Below are 16,442 nucleotides of genomic sequence, written 5' to 3'. Positions count from 1 at the left end.
TAGACCTTGTTGTATTTATTCAAATTATAATCTCGGGTCATATTGCCCTTTAAATAATTAGCATAAATCAACTATGGTTAAGTGTTCCTTAGTTAGCACAAGCAATTTATGTTCTGAAATTGCACGGTGCAACGTATCATCTTAAAAATTGTACTCCATCGACAATTTAATTAGCATATTTTCGTTAGCACACTTTCTTCTTTTCTTAATTTATTTTCGTTAGCATTAACATATTTGTGTTAAGACATTAAAATATTTTAATTTTAAGAAAGAATTTGTAGCCCTAATAACTTGTTTGTAATTAATCCAGAACTTAAACATATCAAAGACAATATAGAACCAATCACACCTAATCTAGTGTAATAGTCTTGAAAGAATAGTAATTTTTTATAAATAGTTTGGATAATACTTTTTTTAATAATAGTGAAACATGACATGGAGATATTACAATACAAGAAAATATGAAGTTATGATTCTTAGTATTAATCTTATAATCCTATAAAATAATAAGGCAGTATGATATGCACGAAAAATATTAAAAAAAAATGAAGATTAAACAATAACAATATCGTAATTCTATTACCTCAAATATTTAATCCTTCATTATTCAGTTTAAGTACCTACACACGCAAATGAGACGCTAACTAAAATAACTTTTGAGACAATTCTGATGTTCCTTTTCGAGGATATATGAAGGAGAAGTTCGGAGACAAATTCAATATTTCTAGATAACTAAATCTATTATGAAAAGATGTTTTTGATGGTGGGAGGAGGTTAAAATCAAGAAACCCCAATTGAATATGTCAAAAAACACCCAATTATGAATTTAACAACATATTTTTTAAAGAGATATAAACTCTTACCAATTTAATCACATAGTTGCGGGAGCTTTCTTGGGGGGATTTTGTACGGGAAACCTAATATCATACTAGCATAGTAACACTTGAAGCTCCATCCACAGAATTTCAATGGTATTTCACACTACTACGATCCACCAGAGATGTTCAAAATATCTGAAGAACAAAATTTGATCTGATCCAATCCGAAAAAAATCAGTTTTGGAAAAGGACAACCTATTTTGGCATGGCCCAAGGGCTCTAAACGAGGCTCTTTTCTATTTTTAAATTCGGTCCTACCTGAATACCAAAAAATACGGATAAATATCCAAAAAAAGTTGGATAAAAACTCGGTTCGGTTCGGATAAAAGTCAAGACTTTTCAAAAATTCTAGAAAAAAATGATTTTTTCTATATAAATTTAAAACTATTCAATTTTTTTAGTAATTTTTAAAAAACTAATATACTATTTTTAGTTAAAGAAAATTTAATTAGTTGGTTGTGGATTTGGTTGTATATAACAAGTTTACGGTTAATATATGGAACTGTAAAATGTAATGTACCAGGTAGTGTGACTTGACCCGTTTGTAGGCAACTATACTATCTTCCACATTAATATCTCCGGTTTAACTTCCTAACATTATATTATTAGGGGAAAATATGTTAACTGAAATATACTGCAAGTGCACGGGCATACTCGAGTACATAAGTAAGTACGAGTTGAACCACAGATAATGCGAATTAAGCTTTTAATTCATAAAACTAATAGATACAATTAAACTAACATATAAAATATCGCTTATGAAATATAGAATAAACGGATTTCATTTTCTAAATATGAACATCATGGTCTAGACATGAATTTTTAATAGCAAATAAACTCACAAATATCCAGAGTGAAGATATTCAATAACAAGTTACATTCAAATTTATAAAAAAATTCATATATATATATATATTTCAATAGTTATATCAACTTTCAAATCATATTATTCCTAACTATATAAACTCTCAATTTTACTTGTCTGAAACATATGAACTAGGTTACTCATATAGACATGTTATTCGAAATAATCAATAAAATTAAAATGTTAATTAAAGCACATACATCATGATGTTAGGCCTTATTTCACTGCACCATTATTGGAACAAATCCAACCAAATCCCTTAACTAAAATCCTCTCATGTTAAAGGTAAAAATATACTAGAAGAATGGCATGCAAATAACCTATGGGTTGTTAGAAAATGGAGTTTTAAACCATAAGTTTTATTACGTTCTTGATGTTAATTCCGGATTTTAACAACTGTAAAGTGTTCCTTGATATGGGAACTTAAACTTTTATATATGGATCTAAGTAATTTTCTTCGTGAAATCCATAGAGAAATAGAATTGAAGTGAGTAGGTTGTAAAGAGCTTGAAATGAGAATGTGTTGTTTGTCCCACATTGAAAATAAATAAAGAGGGTGTTGGCTTTATATTGTATCACACATATGGGTAGTGTACAACTACTAAGGTGTGTGATGGTGCATGGTGTTCTTACGTGCTTCACGTGCACACACGCACGCGCGCGCTGTTGCCACCCCGCCCCGCCCCGCCACGACACGACACGACTTGACTCGACTCAGATCAGATCGGGTCGAAGGGAGATTTGGGGGTATGTATCAGCATCTTGCATACACGAGGCGACCTGTGCAAGTATTTTATTTATATGTGATTTATTTTTTATTTAGAATTAATTTATCAGTTGGGCTGGGTTATTGTTTCTGTTGGGCTCAATTGGACTGAGTTTCGGTTTCAGATTGGGTTAGGTCACTTTATAAGTGGGTTGAGTCAGATTTATTGAACCTGGACATGTAACTGATATTATATTCAAATTAAAACATTAAATCTAATTAATTTATGGATTAAATATTCAAAAGCTGTTACATTTTATTTAATTTAAAATAATCAATTTTGATTTTTTTATTGAATGTAAATGAACAGTTTCTATTCTAATATTAATGCAGGGTGGTAGCAGTTACACTTAGCCTCTAGTATAAATAGAGACCTAAGTTGTTGATTTCTACACACCACACCTTACATTCTCTTCTTCTCCTCTCTACTTTCTCTAAACTTTCTTTGTTATTACAGTTAATGATATGCATGTTTTTTTACCTTCATGTGTTGTTGCGTTAATTATTCTCTTGGCTTTGACTTATTAAATATGTTATATAACTGCGTCTATGTTGTTATAATAGTTAATATTTCCAACATTCTTGAAGATATAATTAGTTATATATATTATTTAGCATAATGGTTAGTGAAACTGAGGTTCCTGTTAGTGGTGGTAGTTCTGGTGCACCTGCTGAGGTCATTGATTGGACCACTTACAGTTTTCCACAACCCGTTGAATTAACTGGCTTGCCAGAAAAATTCAATGGGGGCATCGACTTTTCTCGTTGGCAGAAAAGGATGAAATTGTGGTTGACTGTAAAAGGTTTATGGCTTGTTATGGAGTATGAGAAACCGGTTTTGGATTAAGAAAAGGCTGACACAGTTAAGGCTTTTGCGAAGTGGGATGAGAAGGATGGGGTGTCTAGGGCGGCCATTTTGGCTGCTCTAATGAACACCTTGTTTGATGTTTATTCTTTTGATGGCTGCTCCGCGAAACTCTTATGGGAGAAGCTAGACCAGACACAGAATACTGACTCACAAGGTCTGGAAAATTATTATGTGGTTAGATTCCTTAAATTCAAGATGGTGGATAATAAGTCCATGACTGAGCAAGTGCATGAGTTCGAGATGATAGTGCATGCTTTGAAGGAGTCTGGAATAGATCTTCCTGAAAAGTTCAAGGTTATGAGTGTGATTGAAAAGCTTCCAAAGTCTTGGGAGGAGTTCTCTCTCTCCCTGAAAAGAGAGAAAGGAGAGATAAACTGGACCAACCTTATACTGGACATCTCAGTTGAAGAACAACACAAGTCCAAACAGGGACATGTGATGCCAACTGAGCACGGTAGCTCGAAGGTAAATGTAGAAACTGTAGGACATAATAGGAAGGTTGTTGCTAAAAAAGTTAATGGTAATAAACCTAAGAGTGACGAGGACAAGGCCAAGAAACCAAAAGCAAACAAACCGTGTTGGTCTTGTAGGTAAGTTGGGCACTGGAGTAAGGACTGTCCTACAAAGAAAGTGATGAATACTGAGGTGGTAGCGCAAGCGAATGCTGTGCTTGGAACCGCAAGTGGGCCTGTAGTGAACATGGTTGTTGGCGAGGCTACGACTTCTGAAACCAACATTGACCGGTATGTTTCCTACATCCCTGTACTATTTTCTACCCATTTGTCAAATGAATGGTTGATAGATACTGGAGCTAATGTGCATATTTATGCTGATATTAGTTTATTTGTATCTTATCAATAGGGTCATAGCTTGACAGTGATGATGGGGAATGCTAGTGCTTCTCAAGTACATGGAGTAGGAAATGTGGACCTGAAGTTCCCTTCAGGATGTATTCAATCTTTGAGTAGAGTACATTATGTTCCCGAAATGCGTAGAAATATAATAAGTGGAAGCTGTTTAGTTTCTAATGGTTTTGAAATCTCTTTCAAATGTAATAAAGTAGTTTTTATTCATACTAGTACATTTTTTGGCAAGGGTTACTTGTCAAATGGTTTATTTGTGATTAATGCTGAACCCATTTTGGGAACTTTGAATAATAATATTATTCCTTCTGTTAACTGTGTTGAATCCTCAAATTTATGGCATGCTAGACTTGGTCACTTAAACTTTGGGGCTCTTAAGAATATGACAAATCTAGAGTTGATTCCAAAACATGCCATAAAAAAGAATTCTAAATGTCAAGTATGTATATTTTCTAAACAAATAAGGAAACCTTTTCATAATATTGTTAGGGATTCAGACTTGTTAGATTTAGTACACATCGATATTTGTGAATTTGGTGGTGTGTTAAGGACCAATTTAGATACTTCATTACCTTTATAGATGATAGTAGGGGATTTTGTTATATATATTTACTTAGACATAAGGATGAAGCACTTAGTAAATTCATTATTTGAGCCATCTCATGACAAAAATATTTTTCCGATCCAGTTATTAAGAGTCTCGTAAATTCAGATTTATCAATAAAGAAAGTTATTGATCAGATTTAAGGAGAACTTAAATAGCTTAGATTAACCAGTCAAGTGAATATTTTTATTCCTTGAGATTTATAATGTTACGACCGGTATTTAAGTACTTGTAATTGAGTCGTATTGGGATATTTGTGTGTAAATATTGTAAGCTTGCATGAATATGTGTCAATTAAATGTTTATGCGGCCAAATATAATAGATTATTATAAATCGATGAGCAAAGTGTTTTATCTGGAATTTTGTGTGTGATTTTCAAGATTTTATAAGTTAATGAAATCTACTTTTCAAATATATATTTTCTCTAAAATTATAAAAGTGAACTTATAAAATTTCTAAAATCCCAAGCTATTTTATAGTATAATTCTTGTAATATGGAATTTTATTTTTATTTATAAAAGTCATTCTTTTAAATGATATTTAGAATTGTGAATAAAGATTTATTGATTACCAATTTGCCCTTGCATGCATTCGAACATCCAAAAGGAGACAGGGGTACCAAAGTCATTTCCAACCCACTAACTTCTTTTTATTAACCAATTTACTGGAATAGCCTTGCATGCAAAAACTTGGTTGTTTTGCGAGAAGGTTAGTTTAGTACTTACCCACCACACTATCTAAGTAGCACATAAAAATACAAAACCACATCAAGTGAATCATTTTTGGAGATTAACCACTCAACCAAGCTACTTCTTTCTCTCCCTTCTCTCTCTTCTTCCTCTCTCTCGGCGGAACCAAAACACACACACACACACACTCAAATTTCATTCAATTCTTCAAGATCTTAGTGTAATCTAACCCTCCTACCTTTGTTCAAGTTATATTTATATGTTTTGTGCAAGAATTTAAGTAATTAAGTGTTGCCTGCCTAGGTTATTTAACAACTCAAGTGGAAGACTTTGGTTCTTATGAATTAAGGTCCAAACCATGAGATACATTGTTTTTGGAGAAGGTAATGGTGTGTGAAGTATTATACTCCCACCATTCCCCTCCTCACCATTCGGAAATGGAAAAAAAAGGAGCTGAATGGAGCTAAATTAAGTTGTTTTCTTTGCATTTAGTGTAAAAATCATGTTTTCAAGCTTATCTCTTGATTTAAGTTCATGCAACTCAATGATCCCCATGTTTTAAAGTCTTGCATGTTATTCTAAACTCATGCATGCCGCATTTTTCTTGACATATAATGATATAAAATCTTGCATGTAAGTTTTAGGTTGTGATCTAAAGGTATTAGTAGAGTACTATCAAGTTTAAATGATTTCATGGCTATATGTTCAAATTTGTGAGGTTTTAATCTTGGTATTGTTTTGCATGCACTAGATAATGACTTGATTTGAAATATTAAAGTATGTTAAGTTGTTAAGTGAGTTTAATTCATGGGTATCATGACTTGGTTTGAAGTTAAAAATTCGAGTATATGCATGTTAAGTTCGAAAATGAAGTTAATTGTCATGCATGCATAGTTGTATTTATATAACATTGGTTATTATGATTTTTAGAGTATGAAATGATCTCTGCATTAGATGGTAGGTTGAATAAGAGGGAGTGTGATTTAGTTTTGTTGATCCTTGTGGTGGAGTATTTGGGGCCGAATGAGAGTAAGAAAGGGAGGATAGTTTTGCTTGAGTATTGAGTTAAAGTTTTGGTCAAAAGATTGGAGTGTTTTGAGTGAGCATTTGTGAGGCCTTAGGAGGCCCAAGGTCCAGAATGTTCAGAAATAGTATAGGCTTAAGTTCAGTAGCCTTAAGTTGAGGAAACACTTTGTTTTTTATGGGTGCATTGGTTTAAACTGAGAGTAGCCCAAAATAGAGAAAATTTTGGAGTTAGTGTGTTTAGGGTATAATTTAGGATTGTTTTTGGGTAAGTAACCTCGGGACTTGATAGGTAAAGATGTAATAGGTTCTAGGGAAGCTTAGTAATCCATTAGAACCAACCTTAGAGCAAGATTAAGGGGTTTTAAGTTGGATAAAACAGGGCAGTTTGCAAAGTCGCAATCTCCAGAATTGTGTCAACTTCATAGAATTCCATAGGTGAGTCCAAGTGGGGCCTTAGTGTCAAACTAAGTTTAGGAGTTAGTTTTATGAGTAAGCAATTAGGAAAAGTCAGATTTTAGTGAATGCACTAAGTATAAAGGTTCGAATTTTCCAAGGCACACAATGTGTGCCGAATGGTGCTCTCGGGAAGATTAGGCTTGTGTGAGGTGTTTGTGAGTTCAATTAGGTGAGGCCTAGGTGTGTCTTGTTATGTTTAAGATAGTTAAAGATCATTAGAAGAGAATGTTTTAAGAATACACAAAAGAATTGGATTTATAGTACCTAGGAATTTCAAGGTTTGGTGTCTAAGAATGAGGAATAACAAAGATCGAGTGGTCAAGGGTTGAGTATCTTGAGATCATTCGATACTCGTATAATTATGTGAATTATGTGCCATGTTGCTATGTGACTACTTATAATGATATGTGATTATGTGCACTAAGTGGTTATGTGATAGAGATGCATGGTAATAAGTTAATTCGTGCATATGTGTTGCATAGAGTCGAATAGTATAAGAGTCATTCGAGTTGTGTATGGAACCTTTAGTAATGAGGTTGTATATATGTGTAGGTTCTAGAGTAGATAGAGGAAAGACTCTTGCCATCAAAGTCGAGTAGGGGAGATCAAGGTTGCTTTTGTGTAGCTAAGGTTGTTAGGAGAGGCAAGTTCACCTCCTTTTCATAACTTATCTAATGCAAGTAATATACTCCTTTTAAAATTATTTAAGCAAGTGGCCTCTTTCATACTCATTTTATGCAAATGTTTTCCCCCGTTAAACATATAGTATGCAAGGATCTCAACCTTATCATCCGTGATTCCAATTTACTTTCACAAGGAAATGCTTATACATATTGATGCTTTTAAATTACATATGTAAGTGTCCTACTATCCCACTTATAGCTATTACAAGTGATGTTCCCTTTCAAACTTACCTTATGCAACTGTTGTGACATATCCAATTGATTATCGTAATGATCAAATTTCGATACTTTCTTCCTTCGCCATTGAATCATTGATATTTATCCTTGATGACCCCACTAGTGAGAGATGGTTTCTCTTGATAATGGAATAAATTGATATCTTTACTTAGAATCTTTGGAATTTCCCTCTAGCATCAGTTTTATAAATGAAAATTGCTTAAAAGAGATTTTCAAAAAAAAGAAATGTTTTGTGAGATTAATGAATTGGACTAAGATGCAAGTCCCTTTCAAATTTATGATATTAGGTTTAAAAGTTTCCTAGGGATCCCAATTAAAATTTGTTAGAACCCGGCGAGGTTCGGGATTACTTCACGGATGATCACCAGCTGCAATCCGTAGCGTCATAAAATGATTTTTGAGCAATGAATTGATTTGAAAATGATTTTGACTTGAATAATGATGCCATCCACCCCAACTTCGAATTACAGATTTCTATATTGTTAAATTCTATCTTAATATATATTTTTATGAGCATTTGGCTCACTTCTTGCTATTTATTCAAGTTATTTCAGCTAGCAAATATGGTTAGATTCAAACAGACTGCTCGTAAGTCCTCTGGAGATGCTGAGGCTTATGTGAGAGTTCAGGTACATAGCTGGCAATTGTGTTAGGACCGGTAGTTATGTAAAAGATGTAATAGATGTTAGTTTTGGACTCTTCAAACACTGAACCTTTCCGATCTTGGATTTTGTTGTAAACTGCCGTTTGTAATAACTTATATTTCTCAGTTGTTATCTTTTAGTTTTAATTTCAGGCTGTGACAAGTTTTGTTATCAAAGCTAAGGTTTAGAGTCCCTGAACAGTCCAAATAAGTTATAGTATATATATAGGAAATACGAGAGAGTAGGTAGATATTATTCGAGTAAGTCGCTAATATTTCCCCTCATATATAAATATATATTATTTTTCAGCAAAGGATGCATTCGTCCTCGTCCTCGGCACCGTCCGACAATATTGCTTTCTCCGTGTACGCTGACTTGAGGCTTTAGTTTGATAGGCTTCAAGGGAAGTACGACCGACTTATGGAGCAACTGGATGTAGCTTTCCAGGATGATACTCGACTTAGAGAGGAACCTAAGGCACATTTGATTTTGAGACTCGAGTCCTTGACACAGTTTGTTAACACTAAGCTCGGGGAGATTCCATCTCGTCACGACCACAACAGTCAGTACACTATCCAGATGGTAGCAGATGAACTCCTGGGCATCGTGAAGGTACTTCAGGGAGAACAATAGGAAGAGATTTAGATAGCTCAACAAGATAATGAGGAGACTTAGGAGGATGACCGTTAGGCCGAACTAGGAGCCATATTTCCTATTTCCTTTCTAGTTGGCTATCCTTTATGTTGTTATACCTTTCGAACTATGTAGTTTCCTTATTTCCCTTTTCAGAACTATGATGTTGTTGTTTTTTGAATTCGAACCTTATTTGGTTATGTTAAACCATGTTTTAATGTTTATGCACCATCGTTTTGTTTCAGCTTCACTTTCGTTTCTATATCTAGAATTGTACATCACCTTTATTGCCAATAATTGAAATCTGAATGCATGTAATCACCTTAACTTCGTAACACCTTGACCTTAAAATAATTGCAATATTGACAACTATTTTGCAATACCTTTTATTCCAGAATCATGCCACCTAAAAAGACGAAGCAAACCAGTACTTTTACCACAACCCCAACAGACCCCAATATCCTTCGAATATTGGACACCTTGCAATAACAAACCAATGCAATAGCTTAGTAACAACAAACTCTTCAACAATAATTTCTAATCCTACAGAATCATGATCAATGTCAACATCAATCAGATCCACCAGTACCACTTCAACCAATTGTGACTTTTAAAGCTTTTCAGAATGTGAACTCTCTAGCTTTTCATGACACCACTAATCCAGTTGTAGCCAACACATGGATAAGAGAAAAGGAAACAAATTTTGAGTTAGTTCAACTAGAGGAAGATTAGAAAATGGTTTATGCTAGTTATTTACTAAAAGGTGAAATTATCTATTGGTGGGATTCAGTTGGAGCTTTGGAAGAAACTCAAGCGATTGTGTGAGAGCGATTCAAGGAACTATTTCTGGAGAAGTATTATCCTAAGTATATGCAGAATCAAATGGAGATAAAATTTCTGGAATTGAAGCAAGGAAGTATGACTGTCTTAGAATATGATAAAAAGTTTACAGAGTTATCGAGGTTTGTGATGAAGTATGTGAATACTGAGGAAGAGAAGGCCAGGAGGTTTCAGCAGGGCCTTGAGTATTGGATTCGAGATAGAATGTCGATGTTTGAGATTAGTACTTATGCATGGGTGGTGCAGAAAGCAGCTTTGATTGAGAGTAATGAATTATAATCTAGAAAGGATAAAGATAACAAAAAGAAGGAGGATGTCTTTCCACGAAGATAGATCAGGATCCGGGAATTCACAAGACAGAGATGTGAAGAAGATTGAGTTCCACAAGAATGGGAATTCTCAAAGGAAATAAGAGATGAAAAGGAGGCAGGATAACCAAGGGAACTATCAGCATAATCAGGGCCAAGCAAGGGAGAATAGGCCACCAAGGGTTGAATGCAAGCATTATGGAAAGAATCATCCAGGAGTGTGCAATAAGATTAATATGACATGTTATCTGTGCAATCAGAAGGGCCATTTGGCTAATGAATGTAAAGCTCGGAAGATGGGAGTTACATGCTTCAAGTGTGGGAATCCATGACATATGGCTAGAGAGTGCAAATCGGAAGGGCCAATCAGGAGTATAATGAGCATAGCAACCACCAGATCGACTATACCAGCTGAGGTATTGGCTTTACCCCCACCATCTAAACCAATTCCATAAGCGACAACAAGAATTTTTTACTTGAAAATGAAGGATGCAGTTCAGAATTTAGAGGTGATAGCAGGTAAGCTTTATGTGAATAATATTGGAGCTAATGTATTGATTGATTCGGGAGCTACATGATCCTTTATATCTGAAGCTTTTCTTGATAGATTAGGATGTGATATAGGGGCTATGAGTGAAGTAATGAATATGGTAATTGCTAATAGGATAAGATACCTGTAAGTCAATTCTGCCAAAAGTGTGAGATTGATATCTCAGGGCATAAGTTCCCAGTTGACTTGATACTCTTCAAGTTAGGGGAATTTGATATAATATTAGGAATGGATTGGTTAGGAAAGAATAATGCTCAAATAGACTGTAGACTGAAAAAGGTTTATTTAAGAGCGGAAAGTGGAGAAAGGGTGATATTTAGAGGTCAGAAGCAAGGATAATTGTTTCTTACAGTTGTTCAAGCTAAAAAGTTGCTTAGGAAAGGTTGTGAAGCGTTTCTAGCCTATGTGGTGGATACGAAGAAGGAAGTTCCTAGCTTAGAAGAGATCCCATTGGTTAAGGAGTTTCCAGACGTATTTTCAGAAGAGTTACCAAGATTACAACCAGATCAAAAAATTGAGTTTGAGATCAACCTTGCTCCAGGAGCAGAACCAGTTTCGAAGGCACCATATAAAATAGAACCGGCGGAAATGAAATATTTAGCGAGTCAGTTACAAGAACTTTTGGATAAAGGAGTCATAAGGCCAAGTATATCGCCATGGGGAGCGCCAGTTCTGTCCGTAAAGAAGAAGGACGGAAGTATGAGACTGTGTATAGATTACTGGGAGTTGAACAAGTTGACGATTAAGAACAGAAACCCGTTATTAAGGATAGATGAACTATTTGACCAATTTAAAGGAGCTAAGTGTTTCTCCAAGATTGATTTAAGGTCAGGATACCATCAGTTGAAGATCAAACCAGAAGATATTCCGAAGACGGCATTTAGGACAAGACACGGACACTATGAGTTCTTAGTAATGCCATTTGGGTTAACGAATGGCCCTACATCTTTTATGGATCTAATGAATCGAGTTTTCAAGAAGTACTTGAACAAATTTATCGTGGTGTTCATTCACAATATTTTGATATACTCCAAGTCAGAAGAAGAGCAAGGACAACATTTATGGATAGCGTTGGAAACTCTCCAACAGGAGAAGTTGTACGCGAAATTTTCGAAGTGTGAGTTTTGGTTAAGGGAAGTCTAATTTTTAGGACATGTAATTGGAAGTGAAGCAATTAGGGTATATCCCGTAAAGATTGAAGCAGTCTTGAGTTGGGAAAGACCCAGTACGCCTACGGAAGTGAGAAGTTTTCTAGGTTTGGCTGGATACTATAGAAGATTTGTTAAAGATTTCTCGAAGATTGCCACGCCATTGACTAAGTTGACAAGAAAGAACCAGAAGTTTAAATGGAATGCAGAATGTGAACAAAGCTTTCAAGAGCTAAATCAGAAGTTAGTTACCGCTCCAGTGTTAGTACTACCAGAGACCAAAGAGAATTGGTGATATTTAGTGATGTTTCCATAAAGGATTGGGCTGTGTGCTAATGCAACACAATAAGGTGATTTTATATGCATCAAGATAGCTTAAACCTCTTTAATTAAAGTATCCTACGCACGATTTAGAGTTAGCCGCCATTGTATTCGCGCTCAAGATATGGAGACACTACTTATTGTTGAGTGGCATTTATGACACTTTATAATGCTCTAATAAGTTTTGGATTGGTGCATTTGTACTCAAGTTTTTAAGTGTTTTAACGTGTTTTCTAGTATTTTTGCATTTCAGGAATTATTTAGCTAATCAGGTGAATTAACATTATTTTGGTGCTAAAATAGTGTCTAGGTGGTGTTGGAATAAAAGCTCGCGAAGACCGGCTCAAATTTGCGAGAAAAATGCAAGAAGTCAATTTTGGCAGAAGGCCAGCGCGCCCGCGATGATGAAGCGCGCGGCCACGCCGTGTCGGGATAATAAAATCCTGATTCTATTGCAATTTTGTTTTCTGGACTCCTAGGCTGTTTGAACTATTATATATTGATAACTCAAGATCATTTTTTAATAAGGAGACTTACCAGAGCACAAGGAGAAGACGACAAGAGACCTATAGCAGAATTCAACAAAGGCGAAGACGATCTAGTTTATTCTTGTGAATCTTTGTTTGAGTTGTAATCTTAGATGCTCGTTTCTTATTTTGTTGAACCTATACTCTTGTTTGTACTTGGTTTTATTTATTCGTTATAAATACTACGTTTTATATACCATGCTTTCACCGAAACTCACGTTGATGATGAGTCCGATTATGGACTAATCGTTATCATGGGGTTCTAGCGGATTTATTTATGGATTTCTTTAGTTAAATTGATTGAAGTCTTAGTATGTGGTGATTATATGATATCGTAGTATTGGTTGTGCGTATTCGTCTTATGAGCGTCGCGAACTTATAAGATAGTGTGTTAATTCTTAATGAAGCGAAAATGAATTTAAGGATTTAGAACTTGTCATGCTAACATAGGTTCATGTATTTGTTATGCATGATTCGTAGGTAATTTTAACCATCTTACTTGCCCTATGTAATCAAGATAGATAACTTGTGCTTAAACCGTTATGTTGTCAAATTCTATAGACATATAGGGTCTCAATATAATTGGCGTCTATTCACCTTCTATCTCTTTTGTGGATGTTTGGTAGTATGGTACTCGCGCAACGAAAGTTGGCGTTTATCAGTTTCGTGTTATCTAATTAGTGTCATCACCATTACATGCTAAGGGTAAGATCAATAAGGCTATTGGATGAAGTATTTAATGAAGTTAAAATCCCATGTTTGTCATAATTATTAATTCAAACAATCTTATTCTTGTAGTTATAAATATTAGTTTAATTCTTAGTTATAAACATCCTCAATTCGTTATAGTCTTAGCATTGAATAATAACCATACATTGTTGCTTAGGTGCGTGAATTAATTAGTTAAACAATACAGTCTCTCTGGGAACGAACTAGAAAAGATTCTATACTACTTACGAACTCGTATACTTGCGTGTATTATTAGCGCGTGTTTAGCGACTAACAAGTTTTTGGCGCCGCTGCCAGGGACTGCAGTGTTAATTGATAGTTTATATGCTTTCCATCAGTGGTCGTTAAAGTTCATTGACTGGGACATTGTTACTTACCTGTTTCCTTGTCTTATTTCAGGTACTCTAGCGAGGGTGTATGCATACGCGTTCGCGTACTCGTAAGAGAAAACTGGATAAAACCGAGGAAGAAGTTGTGGTAGTTCGGAAGGAAGTTTTTGAGGAAGAAAATAAGGTAGAAGAAGAGGAGAAAGTCGAAGAACCAGTTTTAGTAGCGATGGGAGATCAAGCAGAAAATCTGAAGGCTTTGATGGAATATTCTCAGCCTAAGATTAATGACATTCAGTCAAGCATCATCAGACCAGCCATCAGGACTAACACTTTTGAGATCAAGTCAAGCATGATTCAGATGATACAGAACTCAGTTCATTTTAGGGGTTCTCCTACTAAAGACCCCAACATGCACATCAGGGATTTCTTCGAGATCTGCGACACTTTCAAATTCAATGATGTGACTGAAGATGCTATCAAGCTACGCCTGTTCCCATTCTCTCTGAGGGACAAGGCCAAGTGCTAGTTACACTCTCTGCCAGCAGGATCTATCACCACTTGGGAGGATCTTGCACAAAAGTTTCTCACTAAATTCTTCCCCATGACGAAGACTGCTGCAATCAGGAATGCTCTTACCCAGTTTGCTCAGCAAACAGGAGAATCTCTGTGTGAGGCTTAGGATCGATATAAGGAGATGCTAAGGAAGTGCTCACACCATGACATGCCTGATTGGATGATTATTAACTACTTTTACAATGGATTGGGTGCTACTTCTAGACCCATACTTGATGCAGCATCAGGAGGAGCCTTGTGGGATAAGAACTACAATGAAGCTTATGAACTTATTGAACTAATGGCTGCTAATGAGTACCAGAATCCTTCCCCGATACTGACTCGGGGAAAAGTCGCAGGAATTCTGGAGTTGGACGCAGTTACTACTATCGCTGCCCAACTTAAAGCTCTGACGATGAGGACACTTTGGCTTATTATGAAGTAAATCAAATCGCAAGTGTATGTGAGCTTTGTGCTGGTGCCCATGAGACTGATCAGTGCGCAATTTCTAGTGAATCAGCTCAGTTCGTGAGCAACTTCCAGTGATCGCAGCAACCAGCGCCAGGCACCTATCATCCCAACAACCACAATCATCCTAATTTCAGTTGGAGCAATGCTCAGAATGCAGTTCAACAACCTTATCAGCAGTACCCAGCTAAACAGTACAACCCCCTGGTTTTCAGCAACCACAGTATGCACCTAGACAGCAACCACAGTATGCACCTAGACAGCAACTCCAGCTGCAACAAGCCAATGAAAAATCTGAGTTAGAGGAGTTGAAGCTTATGTGCAAGAGTCAAGTTGTTTCTATCAAGACCTTGGAAAATCAAATTGGTCAAATTGCCAATGACTTGCTAAATTGTCAGCCTAGTACATTACCTAGTGATACTGAAGTGCCAGGAAAGAGGGAAGCTAGGGGGTAGGTAATGGCAATCATTTTAAGGTCTGGAAAGGTTGTGAATCCCGAAAAAACTCAAGAGTTGACTGAAGATGTTGGTGATGAGGAAGAAGTAGTGCAGCAGGACAAAGAAGTGGAACCAAGGAAGACTACTATTGAGCACACTCCGCCTGAGGATAATATAGGGGAGAAACAGATCTATCCTCCACCGCCTTTTCCCAAGAGGCTGAAAGAGATGTGTCCTAAGTCCAATAATGTATGATGATTTAGGAATAACTTTTATGTAATCTGTTTTGATTTCATTGATATTAATAAAAGACTTGTTTTGGTTTTATTGCGGGCTTTATCTATTTAAGTGTTTAAATAAGATATAACATAGTTTAGAGTAAAGCTTTTTATGGATTATGATGAGATCATAATAATGAGACCTAAAAGATAATAACTCTAAACTTAAATATTTCCTGGTCGTAAGATTACTAACTTGTAATTAGTAATCCGTAAAGATCGGTACATATCATGCTTGCTTCATTATGAAGGATGTTTGTTCTCATAGACATTTGTGTGGTGACACTATAGCTAGTATGTAGGTGCTTATTATAGAATAAGTTCACTGAACACGACTCCCACAGCTGAAAAACTGATGGAGTTCACTCACGTATCAGCAGTTGTTCACATAGTGATAGTTGTACAATTATCCTTAGACTTGAGGTCATCATAGTCATCTTGTGTACACTGAACTATGCTTTGGTTTAGTTCTTAGTCTCCAGGGACAATTATAAGGGCTCTACTGGGTATAGAAATTTGTACACGAAGATAGTGCATGATCAATAAAGGATCTACCCCTTCCAGTGAAGGAAGAGAATGTTCAATGCTGATCCACTTATGCTAGTTCAGGAATCTCTGGCTAGAGTGAAATTAGAAAGGAGTTTCTAATTTACATTAAATAGAACTAAGCATAGTGAATGGGAAAGCAAATGATTAAATAAGATAGGCTTGACACAAGTTCCATGCCTTGTATTTAATCGTG

At 35.6% G+C, this 16,442-nt stretch overlaps 1 non-coding gene across 1 annotated transcript; it reads right to left on the bottom strand.

Annotated features, from left to right (window-relative positions):
* Window positions 1–14,581: 14,581 nt before the first annotated feature.
* On the bottom strand, window positions 14,582–14,688 carry LOC141709251 (small nucleolar RNA R71). The gene has a single exon (XR_012569838.1). It is a non-coding gene; the product is annotated as a small nucleolar RNA R71 (small nucleolar RNA).
* Between the last annotated feature and the right edge of the window lie 1,754 nt (window positions 14,689–16,442).

The sequence above is a fragment of the Apium graveolens genome, chromosome 2 (assembly GCF_009905375.1).
Source record: "Apium graveolens cultivar Ventura chromosome 2, ASM990537v1, whole genome shotgun sequence".
Classification (NCBI taxonomy): domain Eukaryota; kingdom Viridiplantae; phylum Streptophyta; class Magnoliopsida; order Apiales; family Apiaceae; genus Apium; species Apium graveolens.
The sequence above is the reverse complement of the archived record's forward strand: the minus strand, read 5'-3'. Positions and strand labels throughout refer to the sequence as shown.